The sequence below is a fragment of the Gorilla gorilla genome, chromosome 16 (genome assembly GCF_029281585.2).
Source record: "Gorilla gorilla gorilla isolate KB3781 chromosome 16, NHGRI_mGorGor1-v2.1_pri, whole genome shotgun sequence".
NCBI classification, from domain to species: Eukaryota; Metazoa; Chordata; class Mammalia; order Primates; family Hominidae; genus Gorilla; species Gorilla gorilla.
Genome location: NC_073240.2, coordinates 26,229,892 through 26,246,227, shown reverse-complemented (window position 1 = coordinate 26,246,227; position 16,336 = coordinate 26,229,892). Strand labels below are relative to the sequence as shown.

At 35.5% G+C, this 16,336-nt stretch overlaps 1 protein-coding gene across 2 annotated transcripts in view; it reads right to left on the bottom strand.

Annotated features, from left to right (window-relative positions):
• Positions 1-16,336, bottom strand: part of LOC129527076 (uncharacterized) — a 94,581-nt gene that overhangs the window by 55,457 nt on the left and 22,788 nt on the right. The window contains exon 1 of one of the 2 annotated variants that reach the window (XR_010131135.1): positions 1,851-6,412. The exons of the other annotated variant lie outside the window; for it this stretch is intronic. The gene's annotated coding sequence lies outside the window, so the exon portion shown is untranslated. Of the gene's footprint in view, positions 1-1,850; positions 6,413-16,336 lie in introns of those variants that run through there. 2 annotated transcript variants of the gene reach the window in all.

Here is a 16,336-nt window from a genome sequence, read left to right as displayed (position 1 = left end):
GAATCACATATAGGCCATGAAACTCCTGTGCCCATGATGCACATAACACATTTTACATTTTTAATGGGTCACTTTTACTTCCAAAGAAACTAGAAGCCCATGATTAAGACTTAAAATATGAACAAACATCTTCCACAATGCCTATTTTAAAAATAATTAAGTAGGATAAGGGGACTGGGAAAGTGTGCCAGAGGTACAAGCTACAGCCAAGGAAAACAACGAAAAAGTGAGCATCTTCCAGGACCTAGTAAAACACTCTCTAGCACAGCATAGGGAGCCTTCACAGTGTATTTCCAGAGGGATTTCAAAATTTCAATGGCAAAGTGATTTCTATCACATTTGACACCTTAGAGTTTGGAGTTGTATTATGGTTGCCCTGACTCTGCTCATTGTACATTGTACAAAAGCAAATAAGGTTCAATTATTATTATTATTTTTTTTTTGAGATGGAGTCTCATCCTATTGCCCAGACTGGAGTGCAATGGCACGATCTCAGCTCACTGCAACCTCTGCCTCCCAGGTTCAAGCAATTTTTCTGCCTCAGCGTTCTGAGTAGCTGGTATTACAGGCACACACCACCACACCAGGGTGTGGTGTATTTTTAGTAGAGACAGGGTTTCACCATGTTAGCCAGGCTGGTCTTTAACTCCTGACGGCGTGATCTGCCTGCCTTAGCTTCCCAAAGTGCTGGGATTACAGGCATGAGCCACTGCATGCAGCCAAGGTACAATTATCTTTAAGTTTCACCTATCTCTGGGCCAACAGTAGGTACACTGAGACATGAGGTACAGATTACTGTGAATTACCTCATGATAGGGAGATAGCATCACTGAGACGCTGGATTTTTACGTGGGTGAGGTTTTTATTGGTTCCCACTGTGAAGGGGATAGTTTTCATTTAAGTAGAAAGTATACCTAGTTTGTGAGACCAGAAAGGTATCCTACAGTAGACATTATCAGTGTTTAATGTGTCCTTTTCATCCTTTCCTTGAGAAAACATAAAATACAGCTTCTAAATCTCCTAAAGTTTTGGAAAACCATGTGATTTACCCAATTCCTTTACCCAATTTACCATTACGTATTTAAGAAGCAATGGATGACTTTCCATAACTCTAACAAAGCCACAGTGAAAAATAAAACCTTATGCTGTCATAAAAGCAATAAGAAGTATTACTGTCTTTGTGACATCTGCCCATGAGTTACTGCCATGGGCACGCAGCATCCTTAACAGTGACTGTTGAACAGTTACTGTGAGAATCACGATTACAATCATTACTGAGATTTGTTAATTATCCTTTCCTAAACTGACTTATTCATTCTTTCAAGCACATATCCATCAAATTATTATTCATACATTCATCTTTTTATTTTGCATTGTCAATATAGCTGTCCAAAGTTTTTGTCCTTACTACCCTTCCACTCTTGCATCAACCTATATACAGATACACACACAAACATGCTTACATGCATACCACACTTCCTGTTATATTTATTCTTGTTCCCTAATCCCATCAAAAATGCATTTCAGGGTCCATCCATCCATCAATCCACACATATAGTCCCATTTACACATCATCTACTTGTGACTCCATTAATATTCCTGATCTCATGCCCATTTATATACCCATTCCTATCTGTTAATTTATCCATTCATGCTACTTTTAATTCAATCATTCAATGAAGCAATTTACCATTTATCAATTCCTCATTACCCAAGTGCTGACCAGCTGGCCAGGCAGAGCTCTGTACAGCTTGGAGTTTTACATAGTACCTTGGCTTAACTAAACTTTCTCATACTGCTTAAGATCCAATCAGCCTGTCCACAGGTCTAACTTCAAATAATCTTCATACCTTCTGACTTTACAATTGTTAAGCAGAATCTCAGGTTTCCTTTTTTTTTTTTTTTCCATGAGGAGTCTTGTTTTGTCACGCAGGCTGGAGTGCAGTGGCACGATCTCATCTCACGGCAAGCTCTGCCTTCTGGGTTCAAGTGATTCTCCTGCCTCAAGCCTCCCAAGCAGCTAGGATTACAGGCGTGCATCACCATACTCAGCTCATTTTTATATTTTTAATAGAGACAGGGTTTCGCCATGTTGACCATGCTGGTCTTGACCTCCTGACCTCAGGTGATCCTCCCGCCTCAGCCTCCCAAAATGCTGGGATTACAGGCGTGAGGTACCATGCCTGGCCTCCTCCCGAAGAGTTTGCAACTTTGACCAAATACTTCAAAAGCTACCTCAAATCCTTCCGAAGAAATTAACAGGAGAGAGGAGGCTGGGATTTATTTGGGAACTAACCGTGCTCTCATACAGAAAGCTTCTTCACTCACTACTCCAAGTTTTTAAAAATGCTATTTTCATATTAAAGGAACTTTACCAAGAATGTCTGTTCTTCTTCCTAAGATACTGCAAACCCCCTTCTTTGTGTTACTTATTATTCCACAATAAAAACCTATTTATTTCACAACTCGTTAGCTCATGCAGCGTCCCATTTTGACAAAATTCTGTTGAAAGCCCAGTACAATTTTAGTTACCGCGCAGGGCACCATTAACAAAACGGTTATCTGTTATGGTGATGAATGCACCCTGAGCACCATATTGCCATTTTTACTTCCTGTAGCCGACTTCTCCCCTATTTCTACATTATATCCAAGACATTATCACATAGTGGTATACAAACATCCATCAATCCTTCTTACTGCTACATATTACTAGGAGATGAACTATGTATTTGCCACAGATATAGATTTACAAAATATTAAATTCCTACCCATATGGTTTACATTTTACATGCCCAGAAGCAACGTATGATTTTCCATAATTCCGAACATGTTGCCAAAAAAAAAAAAGTTGTCAAACTTCTGGATTTTTGCTAGTTTAATAGTAGAGAAACTAATTATATCTTAGTTGTATTTTCAATTGTCATTATCCTTATTATGAGCAAACCCAAGAATCCTTTTATATGATTAACAGCACTTTGTGTATTTTTTTCAGTGAACTATGTGCTCAAGTCACTTTTCCTTTGAACTGGTATTTTTCCCCGATTATATCTTACACACCAAGGGTTTCACTCTTCTTATGTGATGTCACTTTTTCAACTCTGTAATTTCATTTTTACTATCAATCTTTGTTTCTTGTTGCTTCTACAATGTGTATCATAAGTAATTTCCTCGAAATTGGAGAGAAATTCATTTGTTTTCTGAAACTCTATAATTTCTGCAGTTAATTTAAACCTCTGATTCATTTTAAATTCTTCATGCTACATACCATGGAGATGAATCTAATTCTTTATTCATTTGGCTAACAATCTGCCCCCATGAATGCAGATTAACTTCAATACACTTTCTGTTTCTCATGTCAACTTACAGGTCTTCCATTCCATGACATTACTTTGCTTATAAATGTGCCATTAACATAACTCTAATTACATACAAGATTTTGTAAGTGTGATACCCGATCAAGTCACCTTCCTCATTCCCAATCTTTACGTCTTTGTAATTTTTTTCTCACAACAAAAGTGACAATCAAAACGTCTAGCTGTAGGAAAAATGCTTTTTAAAAAAAGATGAAATTATAAATTGACTCATAATAAAGAACAAAATTCTTCTATGTCATCCAGATTTTCCCTGAGGAACTAGAACACCCTAGAATATGTATACACTCCCATAAATAAATATATTGAATACAAAAAATAAGGCAGTTCCAAGCAACCAGTTATCGCAAAATGATTAAACAAATTGTTGTTCAAAGTGACATAATGACTAAAAATATACTGGTTTCTTTACTTGATTTGTATCTATTTTACCGTCAATTGCTAGTGCATTCCCTCTTAAGAAACACGAAAATAAATATATTCATTGTATCTCTCTCTACTCCTTTGTACTAAGACATCATGTATTTCTCTTTAGATAGGTCTTATGATGGATGTTGTGGTCAACTCTTTAAAACATACAACTAATTGATAATGAGCTTTTGCCTTTAATACAAAACAGACAAACAATAAATACAAATATAGTTTAAGCTGACAATTGGTAATGTGTTCTAACAGGTATGGAGCTACAATCTGAGCACTATAATCACTACAATGGGATACTCTGATAACCTTCCCTTTCATCTTTTATGAAGTCACCACTAAACCTGTAAAATATGGAATTACTTTTTTCTTTTTTTTTGAGGGGTGGGGCGGGGAAACAGGGTCTCGCTATATCGCCCAGGCAAGTCCCAAACTCCTGGGCTCAAGCTATGCTCCTGCCTCTGGCTCCCTAAGAACTTGGATTACAGGCGTAAGCCACTTTTTCTTGGAGGAGAGGGGAAGGGAGGTGATGGAATTTCTCTATGTTTATTACTTTATTCCCATACATGCTGTTTTATTTTCCAAAGTATAAATGTGCTACTTTTATAATCAGGGAAGAATTACTAAATGTTCAATCATTAGATACCTGAGTTATAATATTTTTCTTTTTTGTCAGGGAAGAATTACTAAATGTTCAATCATTAGATACCGAGTTATAATTATTTTTGTTTTTTTTTTGGCAGAGTGAAGAAAATACTGTAATTACATAATTTCATAATACTTTTTACCTACACAAATACAAAACAAACAGTAATGGTTTCTACACAAAATAGTATTATGAAATAAAAAGCTTCCAAACGTTACTTGAATGGAAACTGAATAGCCTTTTATATTTCAATATTTAAATAGGAAAACATTTACCTCACACTCATATCCACACTCATATCCCCTCTTCCCTTCAAATCATATTCCTTATAGAGGCTCACACCTCTATAATTCTAGCACTTTGGGAAGCCGAGGCAGGTGGATCACCTGAGGTCAGGAGTTCAAGGCCAACCTGGCCAACATGGTGAAACCCTGTCTCTACTAAGAATATAAAAATTAGCTGGGCATGGTGGTACATGCTTAAAATCCCAGCTACTTGGGAGGCTGAGGTGGGATGATGGCTTGAACCCTGGTGTCAGAGGCTACAATGAGCCAAGATTGTGCCACTGCATTCCAGTCTGGGGAAGAGAGTCAGACTCCATCTCAAATAAATAAATATAAATAAATACATAAGTAAATAAGTACACACAACTGGGATAAAAATAAATTTTATAGGCCGGGCGTGGCAGCTCATGCCTGTAATCCTAGCACTTTGGGAGGCTGAGGCGGGCAAATCACCTGAGGTCAGGAGTTTGAGACTAGCCTGACCAACATGGAGAAACTCTGATTCTACTAAAAATAAAAAAATTAGCCGGGCGTGGTGGCACTTATCTGTAATCCCAGCTGCTTGGGAGGCTGGGCAGGAGAATCGCTTGCAACCGGGAGCTGGAGGTTGTGGTGATGCGAGATCGTGCCATTGCACTCCAGCCTGTGCAACAAGAGCAAAACTCCATCTCAAAAATAAAATAAAATATAAAATAAAATATAAAAAATAAAATAAAAAATAAATGTTATGTCCGGGTGTGGAGGCTCATGCCTATAATTCCAGTAGTTTGAGAGGCCAAGGCAGGTTAATCATTTGAGCTCAGTAGTTCAAGACCAGCCTGGCCAACATGGTGAAAACCTGACCCTACTAAAAAATATATACATAAACATTAGTCAGATGTGGTGGTGCATGCCTGTAGTCCCAGCTACTTGGGAGGCTGAGGCAGGAGAATCACTTGAACCTGGGAGGTGGAGGCTGTGAGCTGACATCATGCCTCTGCACTCCAGCCTGGGCAACAGAGTGAGACCCTGTCTCAGATAAATAAATTTTATAAAGCATAACATAGCCAAACTACAAGCTACAGAGATTGTACATACATTTGAATAAACATGAAATAGAAAAATAATTACAAATATATATTACCTGTTTTATTCTACCATGTGTTTACATGCAGAAACTGTTTAATTATGCTATTAGCATTATCACCTTTAAAATATAACTTCAAATATTCAAATCTCCTGAAAATGCTTTCTGTCTTCTGAATAAAGAACATGAATTTAAAAACTAGTCACCTTTGAAGATTACTTGCACATCAATTCATTATTATATAAATGGTAAGATAAGGGAAATAAACATTTACCTTTCCTTTTGAACTGAAATCCCAAAAAAGTTAAGTTCCTATTTAAATGAAGAACTTATCATTCAGAGTAAATTTACTGATACTTAGAGCAAATGTATCACTATTAGTGAAATGAGAGACTATTGTGTTTTTGTAAAAAGCAGGTGATAAAATACTTAATGATTCTCAATATCACAAAATATATATGAAAATATCATGTGATAAATTAGTGTTCTTGTTTTACAAAAGGTGTTCATATAATAAATGGCTGAATTAATGATTTGATAAAACCAGTCAGACAAAAAATCAGATCTTGAGAATATAATACATTGAGAAAAATGTCTCAATGTTGAATATTTTTTTAAAAAAAATGATAGAAAATATTAAACACCAAAACACTGAGAAAAAACTATTAAACATGACCACAGGGGTGGCATCCTACCATGAGTACAATGTAGAAATGTAAAAGTTTTATATGGCAAATAACTCATTTCCTCAAAGAGAAAACAGCAAGAAACAAATATTAAAAACCAAGAGCTCAAAGATTAACCAATCAAATGAAATGTAATGCATAATTCTTCTGGTGCTCATTTAAACATACATAAGACAGAGTGGAGTAAGATTTATCAAAAAGATTTCATAGATGGTACTACCTCCTTTGTAATATACATTAAGTAGTTTTTAGTTGTTAATAATTTTTACCAGATAGCATGAGGATTATGCTTAAAAGGACTGGTATCTCCAAACCTTAATATAAAATACATTGAGAAGAAATCACAAAAGAAAACCAGCAATTAGTTGATATTTACTGGGTAAGAGATGACGTTTTTTCAAAAAATCAAAGTACGTTATCAGATTATATTTGCAAAACTTTTAAGAAATTTCATTAGCATGATCTCATGAAAAACTGAAAGCATGACCAGGTCAGGACATCGTATTAATGGGAAAAATAACATCAAAGACTAAAAATGTCTCTAATATAATGACAAATATAGAAATATGTAACAAGTTTATAGCAGACCTTGCCAACTATTACTTATGAAGATCTACACATGTAAGATAATATACCTAATATACCTTTCCAAGCACCCCTTACAAATATGGACTGTACTTTTGTTATACAAGAATTCAGACTATGTATTGTGTATACACAATATATATTTTGGACCACAGTAGCTCACCAAAATTCATTCAGAATGCTAAAAATAAAGGGTAGACTCAATCCCCCCAAAAAAACCAGCAAATAAGAAATCCAGTAGAATATGAAAGTTACTTCTAAATAATGTTTTTAATTCAAGATTTTTTAAAAAATTACTTAAATATAGAACCAAAAAAGGGTCGACTTTCATACCTTAATTAAAAGAGATTTAAGATTGAAAATAAATTAATACAGTCAAGACTAACATAAAAATAGCCTAGATAAAAGTGAATTACTCACTTGGATCCAGATTTGCTCAAAAAACTGTTGTATCATTCGCACAACTGAGAATTTTTTATATTTTTGAGCCAATGTTTCACTCTGTTACCCAGCCTGGAGTTCAGTGTTGTGATTGTAGCCTACTGCTTAAGTGATCCTCCTGCTTCAGCTTCTGAAATAATTGGGTTCACAAGTGCATGCCACCATACCTCATTTTTTTTCCCCTGTGAAAACAGGTTTCACTATTTGCCTACGCTCATCTGGAACTCCTGGGCTCAAGCAAAATGCCTTGGCCTCCAAAAATGCTATGATTGCAGGCTTGAGACACCATGCACAACCTTGAGAAATTTAAATGAGAATTGTTTTCTTTGTGTGTTTAGAAGACACATAGGGATTTTAGTAAATTTTACTAGGTAGAGATAGGATATTGTGATTATTTTAAAAATTGATACATAAAAATATAAACCTATTCAGGATTAAATCACCATGGTAACTGTAATTTTCAAAATATGGCAAAATGTTCATAGTTATTAACTCTAGTTGCTAGATATCAGAAGGTTCATTATTCAGTTCTCATTTTTGGTGACTTCAATTTCTCATAATAAATAACAAATATTTCCTCAAAAAGTGAGTTCATTAAATTACCACATAACTCAGCAATTTCATTACCCTATATACATAATCAGATACGAAGACATGAACTCAGATATTTGTATGCCAATGCTCACTCAAATATTAATGGACATATTTTTAAATGTATTCATCTCTTAATGGACACTGAATGTTTTGGTGAGCACTGGCATATAAAATGTCCATTAGCAGAGGAATAGATTTAAAATTCTATCCATTAGCAGATGGATAAAAAATGTGTTATATGTGTATACACACACACTCATATATACACACATGTATACGTACACAAAATGGATTTACTCGGTCATAATAAGAAATGAAGTTCTCATGTATTACATGAAACTTGAAAGCATTAGGTGAAATAGGCCAGGAACCAAAAAACACATACTATGTGATTCAACTTGTAAGAAATACCTACAATAGGCAAAATCAAATGCAGAAAACATGATTAGAGAGACAAGGGACTAGGGATTAGAGTAACAGGTATAGAGTTTCCAATTAAGATGACAAAAGTTTTGAATATGGTGTTAGTTACACAACACTGTGAGTGCATTTAATGCTAATGAGTAGTACAATTAAATCTGGTTACTATGGCAAATTTTATGTGATGCATAAACTATCACAACTGAAAAGCAACAAAATTATAGAACACAACTTTCATTGATAATCAGAAAGTATAAATGGGCAGATTCATTTCACTACTGTAAAACAAGCTGGGCACAGTGACTCACGCCTAGAATCCCAGGACGTTGTGAGGCTGAGACTGGGGGACTGCTTGCGTGCAGAAGTCCGACATGAGGCTATGCAATGTAGTAAGACCCCATCTCTTTAAAAAAGAAACATTATTCGGGCATGTCCATAGTCCCAGCTACTCAAAAGGCTGAGGCAAGAGGGTCCCTTGGGCCCAAAAAGTCGAGGCTGCAGTGAGCTATGATAGTGCCACTGCACTACAGCCTGGGAGACAGAATGAGAAACTGTATCCAAACAAAAACAAAACAAAACAAAACAAACAAACTAAAAAACTGGTGACCTGAGGATTCTGGGAGTATGGCAGAGCAGGATGCAACAGAACTCTTTCTCCCCCTGAGATGATAAATACACCAGAATAATCGGTATGATATAACTGGTTTGGAACTCTGGAGGATTGTATTAACCCTAAATTCAGGTTTATTGAGGTTAATCTCACTCAACAACAACTCTTAGCAAAGTACAAATTACCTATCCCTAGCTCCTACACCCTCACGCAAGGTAGCTGTACACATTTCTTGGACAACTTACATACAGCTTGCAGAAGGAGTGACGGTAGGCATAAACAAAAAACAAAACACACCACTCTGTTATACAAACATTGAGAGGCTGTGCTCTCATCAGTTTACCACTTCTGATCTCAAAGATGGTAAGACAGGTAAGCAGCTTTTAAAACAACTGTCTTAAAGTTGCTCAAAGAACTAAAGGAAGTGATAGAGAAGGTTAAGAAAATGATGCATGAGCAAAATGGAAGGATCAATAATCAAAAATAAAAAAACTTTCAAAAAGGAACCCCAAATGAAATTCTGGAACATGAAACATTCAATTAACTGAAATGAAAAATTTTCTACAGGGATTCAAATGCATTATCTCAGCAGGCAACAAAAAAGATCAGCAAACTTCAGAATTTTATCAATTCTGAGGAACAAAAAGAAAAAATATTGAAGAAAGGTAACAGTCTAAACAGCTTCTGGTCCACCACCCAAGCTAACCAATACAAACGATGCAGGATTCCCAGAAAAGAGAAAGCATGCAATAGAAAGAATATCTGAAGAAATTCTAGACGGAAACTTCTCAAATTTGATGAAAGACATGAATACTAACATATAAGAACCTCAACAAACTCCAAGCAAGATGAACTCAAAGACCCACAATGAGACACAATATCTTTCAACTATGAAGAGCAAAAGAGAAAGAATTCTGAAAGCAACAATAGAAAAATGATATCATGTAACAGGGATTATCAGTCAATTTCTCATAAGGCCAGAAGGTAGTGGACTGACACATTCAATGTGTTAAAAAAAAAATACTCAACTAAGAATCTAATATCCAACAAAACTGTTAATTAAAAAGGGAGAAATTGATACGTTCCCAGATGTACAAACAACAGGAGTTTGTTTACATTAGATCTGCTCCCCCACCAAACAGAAACACTGAAAAGACTCCTGAAGGTTGAAATAAATAGTAAATGGAAGCCCTATAAAGAAATAAAGATGTGGTTAAAGGTAAATAATTGAGCAATTATGAGAGGTTAATAATGGTGTACTGTCCCTCCGCTTGTTTTTCATTATGAAACAGGCTCTGATTCTGTTGCACAGGCTAAAATGCAGTGGCATCATCATGGCTCACTGTAGCCTCAACCTTCAGGGATCAAGAGACCCTTGCATCTCAGCTTCCTGAGTATCTGGGACTACAGGAATATGCCACCATACCCAGCTATTTTTTGTTGTTAAAATTTGTTTTGTAGAGACAGCCTCTTGCTATGTTGCACAGGCTGGTCTCAAACTCCTGGTCTCAAGCAATCCTCCTTCCTTAGCCTCCCAAAGTGCTGGGTATTACAGGCATGAGCTACTATGCCCAGCCTGTTGCCTTTTTTAGATTCTACATGACTTGAATTGATCAATTATAAAACCACACATTAGGCAAAAAACCAGTAAATATTACTGTAACTTTAATTATAACTCTACAAGTTATCTTCTAAAAAATTTAACAAAAAATAAATTTTAAAAAATATATTTTGGGCCGGGTATGGTGGCTCAAGCCTGTAATCCCAGCACTTTGGGAGGCCGAGGCGGGTGGATCACGAGGTCAGGAGATCAAGATCATCCTGGCTAACATGGTGAAACCCCGTCTCTACTAAAAATACAAAAAAATTAGCCAGGCGTGGTGGCGAGCACCTGTAGTCCCAGCTACTCGGGAGGCTAAGGAAGGAGAATGGTATGAACCCTGAAGCCGGATCTTGCAGTGAGCCCAGATCACGCCACTGCACTCCAGCCTGGGTGACAGAGCAAGACTCCATCTCAAATATATATATATACACAATATGTTAAACATATAATTTTGTAGCATCAACTGAAAGGGGTAGGAGTGAAGGTGTTACAGAAGCAGTTATTTTGTAGACTGCTAAAGTCAGACAAAACAGACTTTTAATCCAAAATGTTACAACAAACAAAAATGTACGTTATACATTAATAAAAATTACAAGATAAAGATGACCAACATTTATGATCCTAGTAAACCATCAAAATATACGAAACAAAAACTGACATAAAGGAAGGGAGAAATAGACATTTCCTCACTAAGAAATATAGACTTCAAGAACCTACTCTCAATGATGGGTAGAATAACCAGAAATCAAGAAAATAGAGGTGTGGGCCAGGTGTGGTGGCTCACGCCTGTAATCCCAGCACTTTGGGAGGCCGAGGCAGGTGGATCACAAGGTCAGGAGTTTGAGACCACCCTGGCCAACATGGCAAAACCCTGTCTCTACTAAAAATACAAAAATTAACCAGGTGTGGTGGCAGGTGCCTGTAATCCCAGCCACTTGGGAGGCTGAGGCAGGAGAATCGCCTGAATCTGGGAGGCAGAGGTTGCAGTGAGCCGAGATCACGCCACTGCACTCCAGCCTGAGGGATAGAGCCAGACTCTGTCTCACCCCTCACCCCACAAAAAAAGAGAAAATAGAAGTGTGTAATATCACAATAAATCAATTATATCTAACAGATATGCACACAACAATCTCTGAACAACAAAATGCACACTCCCCTTCAAGTGCATGAGATATTTTTCAAAACAAATGTAGTTAATTCACAAATTCAGTCTCAATAAATTTTGAAAAAACAGACAGAAAAAGAAGCCTCTTCTCTGACCACAGCAAGACAATGAACTTAGAAATCAGTAACAGAAGGAAAGCCTTGGAAAAGTCACACATTTGTGGACATGAGAAAACACAAACAACTAGTACACCAAGAGGTTATAAGGAAAATTAGAAAATATGTGGGAATGAATGAAAATGAAAATAAAACATTTTTTCTTATGAATCTTACACCTATAAATGTAACATGAAAAAAATTTCAAATCAACCAACTGTACAAATTAAAGAATTACACAAGCAAAGTAAACAAAAAGAGGAAAAGGAAGGACATAAAGAATGATATAGAGATGAATAAAACAGAAAATGAACACAAAATAACCACTTGGTTCTTCATAAACAAAAATCAAGAAAACTGACAAACCTTCAGCTAAGTGGACCAGAAAAAAAGAGGGCAGACTCAAATTGCTACCATCAGAAACATAAAGTCTACAGAACTAAGAGATTGTAAGAGTACTATAAGCAAGTGAAGGTTAAAAAATTAGATAATCTAGACGAAATGTACAAATTCCTACAAACCTAGGAAACTAAAGGCCACCAAAACAAAACCACACACATGAAACTATTAACAGTACTGAATTATTAATGAAAAATCTTCCGGTCAGGCGCACTGGCTCACGCCTGTAATCCCAGCACTTTGGGAGGCTGAGGCGGGCGAATCACAAGGTCAGGAGATCAAGACCATCCTGGCTAACACGGTGAAACCCCGTCTCTACTTAATATACACAAAATTAGCCGGGTGTGGTGGCGGGCACCTGTAGTCCCAGCTACTTGGGAGGCTGAGGCAGGAGAATGGCATGAACCCGGGAGGTGGAGCTTGCAGTGAGCCGAGATCGCGCCACTGCACTCCAGCCTGGGGCGACAGAGCGTGACTCCGTCTCAAAAAAAAAAAAAAAATCTTCCATCAAATAAATACTTACTTAACAAATAACAAGTGTTTTCAAACTTTTCTAAGAAATTCAAGGAGGAAACACTCCCCAACACATTTTATGGGGCCAGCATTACCCTCTTACCAAAGCAAGAGAAAGACTAAGGAATAAAAAATTCAACATTCATCAAATTAGGAATAGATGAAATCACATCACCATAATAAAAGCTATAAAGAAAAACTCAAAACAAACATTATTCTCAAAGGTTAAACACTAAAAGGATTTCCTCTAGTATCAATCACAAAGCAAGGATGCCTGCTTTCGCCACTTCTTTTCAACATAGTATTACAAATCCTTGCCACAGCAATCAAGTAACAAAAAGAAAGAAATGACACCCAAGTCAGAAAAGAAGCAGAAGTATCTCTCTTGGCATCCACTAAAATTTTATAGGCTGGTCGGGCACAGTGACTCACACCTGTAATTGCAGCACTTTTGGAGGCCAAGGGAGGAGGATCACTTGAGCTCAGGAGTTCGAGACTGGCCTGGCCAACATGATGAAACCCCATCTCTACTAAAAACAGAAAAATTAGCCAGGCGTGGTGGCAGACACGTGTAATCCCACCTAGTCAGGAGGCTGAGGCAGGAGAATTGTTCGAACCTGGGAGATAGTGCCATTGCACTCCAGCCTGGGCAACGGTGAGACTATGTCTCCAAAAAAATTATTACGGGCTAAAATTTTCCTTGGGAGCATAAAAAAAAAAATCTCAGAACTAATAAATTCCACAAAATACCAGGCTACAAATTCAGCATGCAAAAATAGCAATGAACAATTCACAAAGGAAGTTCAAAGAACAATTCCACTTGCAATAGCATTTTAAAAATACAATACTTAGAAAGTAACTTAACCAGTAAGATCAAAGAAAATTTTTTGTACAATGAAATTTACAAACCATTTCTGAAAGAAATAAATGACATAAATAAAAAGACATCCCATGTTCATGGACTGGAAGAGTTAGTATTGTTCACGTCAGTAATACTCATAGCAATGTGCAGACTCAATCCCTAGTACACTTCCCATGACATTTTTTGCAAAAATTAAAAAAAAAATCCTAAAACTCATACAGAGTTTCAAAGGACTGAAATGAGCAAAACAAACCTGAAAAAGAACAAAGCTGGAAGAGTCACAGTTCTCAATTTCAAAATGTTAACTACAAAGCTACAATTATCAAAACACTGTGATACTGGCATAAAGACAAACACAAAGAACAAGGAAATAGAAAAAAGGGTTCCAAAAAACACATGCTTGCATAAATGCTTAGTTGATTTTGGACAAAAGATAAATAACTTTAAAAAAAAAAACGCACGCTATTATTTCAACACCTTTTTAAGCCAACATTTCAAAATAATTAAAGAAAAATATTACTTGTTTCTAGTCTGTGCCAGAAATACTCAAAATGGTTTCAAAGAGCCAGTAAAACATTAAAAACCTCTGACAACAGAACAAGTATAAAGCTGTTTGTTTAGGAATCATTTCAGAAATTCCAAATGAAATTATAACAACTATAATCAAGCAGTATATACTAAAATATAATTTACTTCATTCATGGGATGGAATAATGTTCAATTTTGGAATATGTTAATTTTAACCTTAATAATTATAAGAACAAGTTTTTCAACTATACGAAAAGAAATTTTATTAAACCTGTCACCAAATTTGGTAAAACATCTTTCTTCTAAAAGATTACTAAAATACCAATAAGAACAAAAACAACCATGACCTAAAGGGATTGCAATTAACAGTCCAATTGCCAAGTATACTTTCTACTTCCATATATCCTAGAAGTACTTACAAATGTACTTTAATCAAGATAATTAAAATGACAAATTGTTCAAGAAAGTCATAATTTTAGAAATTCAGTAAAGATTACTAGAAAAGACATACAAAAAGTTTTCACATATCAATTAGACAAGTTGAATGACTAATCCAAATCACTAAATTAACAAATAACTAAAAAATGCCTAGTATTAAAAAATACTTTAAAAAACTGCACTAGCAATATCCCCAAATTATTATTCCATTAAAAATAGAAAGACCTACCTTGCAGTTGGACAGAAGACTCAATTTTAAAGATATCTATTCTCTCCTAATTAATCTATTAAATTTGTTGCAAATGAAATTAATACTGCATTTTTTTCCAACTTGCAAAAATAATTGTAAGCGTCAATTGATAGAAAAAAATGCAAGTATACACAGGGAATATTCTGAAAAAGAAGAGAAATGAGACAGAACTCAATGGAATAGATAAGACAGTATAAATCATTAGTAATTATTAAAGTGTCAATAAAATGGTAAGGCAAGTTAACAGAAATGTAGCCAATTTTACCTGGAAATTTTCTTTATGGTAGAACTTAACAGATAACTACACAGGTCTAAGGGAGTACTTTAAATATTTAATGCATTCATTAACACCAGAATGATGATTAATGGAAAAAGAAATGACAAACTAACTGCTGAAATAGAAGGCAATACAAATAAATGATACTAATGTAAACATGTTTTAAAAAACCACAAAACTCCAAAGTCATAAAACAGAACAAGATTATATTTCAATATACAACTTCTGTATAACCAAAAAATAAAACACCATAGTAAATGAGAAAAAACATATTTGCAATTCTAGACAAAATGTTAACATCTTTAATCATAAATGAACTCTTCAGAAATCAGTACAAAGAGACTAACATTACAAGGGAAGTGAAAATAAAAGGAACAGAGGAAAATGGAATAGCACAAATGAGTTATAAGGCTATATGAAGATGATGTAGTTAACATTAATAGCTGATAAAGCAATTTCATTATAAATTATATTATCGATCCTTACAAATATTGATTATCTGATGTTTGTACAGCTTTAGGAAATAAAGAATTCTCAAATACTGTGGAAACTTACTAGAGTCATGGGGAGTTTACTCAAAAATGTAGATTTTTGCATAAACTTGGCCCCAGCAGTTCCAAACCACAGGAATCAGTCCAACAAAGTAATTAGACACACACCCACACACATACACATACATGTTTACTACATAGAAAATGTATACGTAATGTATCATCCCCCTAAAACTACTTATGTATCAACTGGTTTATAAAAAATTGGCTGTGGGGTAGAAGTAGAGAAAAGGCACTTAAGTAAAAATACTACATTTCACAAAATTCTATGTCCTTTTAATTCTTATGAAACATTTTTAATGAATCAATTTTATATTTACCCTGTGATTAGTGAAAATTATAAATATATGCACTTCATACTTATGAAAGCACTGAGATGAAGCCCTTTAAGTTCCACTATCCTGATTTCTTTGTTCAATAATGTCTGTCATTCCAGCTCCTGAGATATGATCCAACAGCAACCATGAAAACAATCATCGTGCCTACTTAAAATTCACTTCAATGACACTCTTTAGGTCACTTTCCAAAAGTG